The sequence below is a fragment of the Rutidosis leptorrhynchoides genome, chromosome 3 (assembly GCF_046630445.1).
Source record: "Rutidosis leptorrhynchoides isolate AG116_Rl617_1_P2 chromosome 3, CSIRO_AGI_Rlap_v1, whole genome shotgun sequence".
NCBI classification, from domain to species: domain Eukaryota; kingdom Viridiplantae; phylum Streptophyta; class Magnoliopsida; order Asterales; family Asteraceae; genus Rutidosis; species Rutidosis leptorrhynchoides.
Window position 1 is genome coordinate 341813113 of NC_092335.1, and position 7356 is coordinate 341820468.

Below are 7356 nucleotides of genomic sequence, written 5' to 3' on the forward strand. Positions count from 1 at the left end.
GTAAGGTATTTGATAATAATTTCAGCAGATACTGAATCATTTGGACTCTTTGAAGGCAGGTTTAGTCTTTGTGATTTGTCCATAGCCTCCTTCATGGTTTGTTTAATCCGTTTTCCAATTCCAAACCTTCTCTTTTTCTAAGCTTTTCCAACACACTATCCTTTATTATCAAACTTTTGACTGTTAAGGTCGTTTACAGTTTTTGCTGCTTCATCAGCATTTTCCAAACTTCGGAGAACTAGTTCGCAGTTTAGGGTGTTTTTCAGAAACTTCACATTCAAAGTATATAAGTCTAGGAGATAGATGTTATATATACACCTATAACTGTTGGCAGAGACATGCTGCAAGATTTCAAAATACTAATTGCTGATTCCCAGTAATTGGCATGACAATTCTTGTTACAAGATGCGGATGAGTAAATGATGAGGTTTCGATAAATATAATGACTTTTCGGAAAGTCAAAGATCAGTGAAGTTGTTGGTAAGTTTATTTTTAATGTGGTGAGACATAAAAGGTTCTCCGGTAACGATGACGAAAGGGCAACGTCTAAATCAAGGTTATAATAAGACTGTTTCAACTGAAAAGTCGAAGTTGACTTGCTAAAGCTGTGACAAAACTGACTAATTTGAAAAGGAATTGCAAAGTTATTTTTACTAATAAATGCCAAAGGGTCTGACACGGATACGTGTTAAATTATGACTCTGGTTTTGAGAGCTTTTCAGATGCAAGACTGTGGTTAATATGTGGTTGGATCATCATCTCGATTGTTTATTATTTGAAGTGTCTTCAGGAATTTCGAAGGGTTTTGAACACAGATTGTCATCGTTAATATACATATGATGTTCTAACATAGTTTTGAAGTCAAAGTATAGCTTGTGAAAGATGTAAGGATCTAAGAGTGATGATTTCGATCATATCTCGAGTTGAATTCTGAGATTTCAAAATCAGAATATGCAATTAAATTTTAAATGAGTATGGTTGTTTTGATTTCTATAAAAGAATATATATTGTTTGAGAAAATAGTGAGTATAGTTGATGATTGCTGAATCAGATTTGAAGAATGTAACATATTAATTGTGAATTTATATATCTCTCGGGTATTACCTACCCGTTAAAAAAATATTTCACAATTAATATTTTGTACAAAAGAATTTTTATTACAGTCTTTTTGAAAATATATATATATATATATATATATATATATATATATATATATATATATATATATATATATATATATATATATATATATATATGTATTTATATGTATGTATTTTTTCTTCAGATGTAACATCGATTTAATGAGTTAATATTAAATTAAACTCATTTAATTTACGGTTGAAACTAGAATTGAATAATTCCTTAAAGGTTTTAGAGATTACATAAGTATTACTTCAATAATATTGAAATTATGAATCAATACTTCGTTATTTGTTGGGGCATGATGTTGGTTTTCATTAAATTCTTGTGAACTTCGCAAAGTACGAATGATGTTATCTGAAAAGTTTCGAGTACATTGATGACGAAAGTGTAAAATCAACATATATTTGAATAATACACTTGATTTATTATGAATTGGAATTTATTGAATTGAGACAGAGGTTGTAGTTAACGATAGTTAAGTTGCGAACGAAGGACGTGCATTATTGCATATTAGTAATATGAATTAACCGAGTAGTTAAGATTCACACATAATATCTTAGTACGGAAAGATTTATTATGGTTTAAAGATTTATATATAAGATAAACATATAAATCCTTCAGTGGAAATGAGTTAATTCTTCATAACTCGTTGATACAATATACTCGTTGTTGATTCATAATGATGTCCGCGGTGATTCTTGAAATGACGGAGCTTGTGAGGTTATAGGTGCTGCTAATGCTGATGCTGACAACACTGACGATGCTGGTGATGCTAGCGGTACTGTTGATGCTGTTGGTAAAACAAGTCTAGTTTGTAAATGGTGCACCATTCTGGTCAGGATTTCTTTTATGATTTCGGTCCACTCATCTGATTTATGGTTAGATCTAGAATAAGTAATCTCTAAAATTTTAGAGATTACATAATCACCGTAAAATATTTCTCCGATGAAGTCATGAATTAATACTTCATCGTTTGTTGTTGTTGGTCTTCCATGTTATTTACAGGACGTATGACCTTGATACTCGTGGGATAGATTGTGGAGTTGAGGTTTACGATGCGGTTGTGGTTGGGGGTGGTAATGGTACTGTTGACGTTGATGTTGGTGATACTGATTATGCTGTTGGTGCTGCTGCTGGTGTTTGTAACCTTTGCACCATATTCTCCCAAGCCACTACCCGAACGCAAAGCTCGTTGACTTCTTCTATTACACCGGGATGATTGTCGAATCAGACAAGCGGATAAATAAAATCTAGAATTTGATGTAGTATATAATCGTGACGAGATACTCTGGAAATGAGAGAGAAAATAGTGTTTCGGACAGGTTCGCCGGTAAGTGCTTCAGGTTCTTCGTCAAAAGGACAATGTGGTGGATGGAAGGGATCACCTTCTTCTTGTCTCTAATGATTTAGGAGGCTACGAACCCATCCCCAATTCATCCAGAATAGGTGATGACTGATTGGTTGATCCATTCCGGTCACACTAATTTCGGAGCTTGAGTGGGATTCCATTTCATAATCTGAGGAACTTGAACTAATGACGAATTCCATTTCGTACAATTAAATAAAGGATTTTTTGATATGAAATGATTTTTCGGCTATCGAATGGTATTCTAATTACATAGAATATCTATATATATAGAGAAAAAGATTTCGTAGATTACGGAGGAATTTACGGAATATGTCAGACAAAGTTTAAAGTAACAGATACGATAAGATATGATTTAGCAGATACGCTAAGATATGAATTTTGTCTATACACTACTCATGCAATTAATGTAGCAAGACGTGTTTAGACTAATAATGATAAGCAAGTAATTTTCTAAGGATGATAAGCAGATGATTTCCGACTAGAAATGATAATCAAAACTTTTGACATGTAGACACGGTCGAAGTCCAGACTCACTAATGCATCCTAACGATTTATCAGTTAGACACACTAATGCAGACCTGGTTCGCTAAGACCACCGCTCTGATACCAACTGAAAGGACCCGTTTATATACATTATAAATGATTCACAATAGTTGATTACATTGCGAGGTATTTGACCTCTATATGATACATTTTACAAACATTGCATTCGTTTTTAAAAGACAATCTTTCTTTACATCGAAAATTGACAGGCATGCATACCATTTCATAATATCCACTATCCAACTATAAATTGATTTAATAATAATCTTTGATGAACTCAATGACTCGAATGCAACGTTCTTCGAAATATGCTATGAAAGACTCCAAGTAATATCTTTAAAATGAGCAAATGCACAGCGGAAGATTTCTTTAACACCTGAGAATAAACATGCTTTAAGGTGTCAACCAAAAGGTTGGTGAGTTCATTAGTTTATCATAATCATTTATTTCCATCATTTTAATAGACCACAAGAATTTCATTTCCAGTTCTCATAAATATACGTCCCATGCATAGAGACAAAAATAATCATTCATATGGTGAACACTGTAGTGACCCGAACTTTTCCATGTTTATATATATTAATTGAGATTGATATTTACATGATTAAATGTTTCCAACATGTTAAGCAATCAAACTTGTTAAGACTTGATTAATTGAAATATGTTTCATATAGACAATTGACCACCCAAGTTGATCGGTGATTCACGAACGTTAAAACTTGTAAAAACTATATGATGACATATATATGGATATATATATAGTTAACATGATACTATGATAAGAAAACATATCATAAAGTATATTAACAATGAACTACATATGTAAAAACAAGACTACTAACTTAATGATTTTTAAACGAGACATATATGTAACGATTATCGTTGTATAGACATTTAATGTATATATATCATATTAAGAGATATTCATACATGATAATATCATGATAATATAATAATTTAAAATCTCATTTGATATTATAAACATTGGGTTAACAACATTTAACAAGATCGTTAACCTAAAGGTTTCAAAACAACACTTACATGTAACGACTAACGATGACTTAACGACTCAGTTAAAATGTATATACATGTAGTGTTTTAATATGTATTTATACACTTTTGAAAGACTTCAATACACTTATCAAAATACTTCTACTTAACAAAAATGCTTACAATTACATCCTCGTTCAGTTTCATCAACAATTCTACTCGTATGCACCCGTATTCGTACTCGTACAATACACAGCTTTTAGATGTATGTACTATTGGTATATACACTCCAATGATCAGCTCTTAGCAGCCCATGTGAGTCACCTAACACATGTGGGAACCATCATTTGGCAACTAGCATGAAATATCTCATAAAATTACAAAAATATGAGTAATCATTCATGACTTATTTACATGAAAACAAAATTACATATCCTTTATATCTAATCCATACACCAACGACCAAAAACACCTACAAACACTTTCATTCTTCAATTTTCTTCATCTAATTGATCTCTCTCAAGTTCTATCTTCAAGTTCTAAGTGTTCTTCATAAATTCCAAAAGTTCTAGTTTCATAAAATCAAGAATACTTTCAAGTTTGCTAGCTCACTTCCAATCTTGTAAGGTGATCATCCAACCTCAAGAAATCTTTGTTTCTTACAGTAGGTTATCATTCTAATACAAGGTAATAATCATATTCAAACTTTGGTTCAATTTCTATAACTATAACAATCTTATTTCAAGTGATGATCTTACTTGAACTTGTTTTCGTGTCATGATTCTGCTTCAAGAACTTCGAGCCATCCAAGGATCCATTGAAGCTAGATCCATTTTTCTCTTTTCCAGTAGGTTTATCCAAGGAAATTAAGGTAGTAATGATGTTCATAACATCATTCGATTCATACATATAAAGCTATCTTATTCGAAGGTTTAAACTTGTAATCACTAGAACATAGTTTAGTTAATTCTAAACTTGTTCGCAAACAAAAGTTAATCCTTCTAACTTGACTTTTAAAATCAACTAAACACATGTTCTATATCTATATGATATGCTAACTTAATGATTTAAAACCTGGAAACACGAAAAACACCGTAAAACCGGATTTACGCCGTCGTAGTAACACCGCGGGCTATTTTGGGTTAGTTAATTAAAAACTATGATTAACTTTGATTTAAAAGTTGTTATTCTTAGAAAATGATTTTTATTATGAACATGAAACTATATCCAAAAATTATGATTAAACTCAAAGTGGAAGTATGTTTTCTAAAATGGTCATCTAGACGTCGTTCTTTCGACTGAAATGACTACCTTTACAAAAACGACTTGTAACTTATTTTTCCGATTATAAACCTATACTTTTCTGTTTAGATTCATAAAATAGAGTTCAATATGAAACCATAGCAATTTGATTCACTCAAAACGGATTTAAAATGAAGAAGTTATGGGTAAAACAAGATTGGATAATTTTTCTCATTTTAGCTACGTGAAAATTGGTAACAAATCTATTCCAACCATAACTTAATCAACTTGTATTGTATATTATGTAATCTTGAGATACCATAGACACGTATACAATGTTTCGACCTATCATGTCGACACATCTATATATATGTCGGAACAACCATAGACACTCTATATGTGAATGTTGGAGTTAGCTATACAGGGTTGAGGTTGATTCCAAAATATATATAGTTTGAGTTGTGATCAATACTGAGATACATATACACTGGGTCGTGGATTGATTCAAGATAATATTTATCGATTTATTTCTGTACATCTAACTGTGGACAACTAGTTGTAGGTTACTAACGAGGACAGCTGACTTAATAAACTTAAAACATCAAAATATATTAAAAGTGTTGTAAATATATTTTGAACATACTTTGATATATATGTATATATTGTTATAGGTTCGTGAATCAACCAGTGGCCAAGTCTTACTTCCCGACGAAGTAAAAATCTGTGAAAGTGAGTTATAGTCCCACTTTTAAAATCTAATATTTTTGGGATGAGAATACATGCAGGTTTATAAATGATTTACAAAATAGACACAAGTACGTGAAACTATATTCTATGGTTGAATTATCGAAATCGAATATGCCCCTTTTTATTAAGTCTGGTAATCTAAGAATTAGGGAACAGACACCCTAATTGACGCGAATCCTAAAGATAGATCTATTGGGCCTAACAAACCCCATCCAAAGTACCGGATGCTTTAGTACTTCGAAATTTATATCATATCTGAAGGGTGTCCCGGAATGATGGGGATATTCTTATATATGCATCTTGTTAATGTCGGTTACCAGGTGTTCACCATATGAATGATTTTTATCTCTATGTATGGGATGTGTATTGAAATATGAAATCTTGTGGTCTATTGTTACGATTTGATATATATAGGTTAAACCTATAACTCACCAACATTTTTGTTGACGTTTAAAGCATGTTTATTCTCAGGTGAATATTAAGAGCTTCCGCTGTTGCATACTAAAATAAGGACAAGATTTGGAGTCCATATTTGTATGATATTGTGTAAAAACTGCATTCAAGAAACTGATTTCGATGTAACATATTTGTATTGTAAACCATTATGTAATGGTCGTGTGTAAACAGGATATTTTAGATTATCATTATTTGATAATCGACGTAAAGCTTTTTAAACCTTTATTTATGAAATAAAGGTTATGGTTTGTTTTAAAAATGAATGCAGTCTTTGAAAAACGTCTCATATAGAGGTCAAAACCTCGCAACGAAATCAATTAATATGGAACGTTTTTAATCAATAAGAACGGGACATTTCAGTTGGTATCAGAGCGTTGGTCTTAGAGAACCAGAATTTTGCATTAGTGTGTCTTATCGAGCTTGTTAGGATGCATTAGTGAGTCTGGACTTCGACCGTGTTTATTTGAAAAATGATTGCTTAACAAATTTTGTTGGAAACTATATATTTTTAACATGTGAATATTATGTGATATATTAATCTCTTAACGCGTTTGATATTATTGATAGATGTCTACCTCTAGAACAAGTCCCATTGACTCACCAAATAATAATGAAGAGTCAAATGTAAATTGGAATGATTCGTGGGCTGATTCACAAGTTCCCGAAGAGGAACCGGAAGAAGAGTCGGAACCGGAAGAAGAATCGGAACCGGAAGAAGAATCGGAACCGGATGAAGAAATAGAACCGGTGGGGGAAATAATAAAACGGTTAAGTAAAAGAAAATCCTCAACCAACCGACCAAGGTTAATTATGGTCAATGGTGTTTCCACCAAGGAAGCAAAATATTGGGAGGATTACCAATTCTC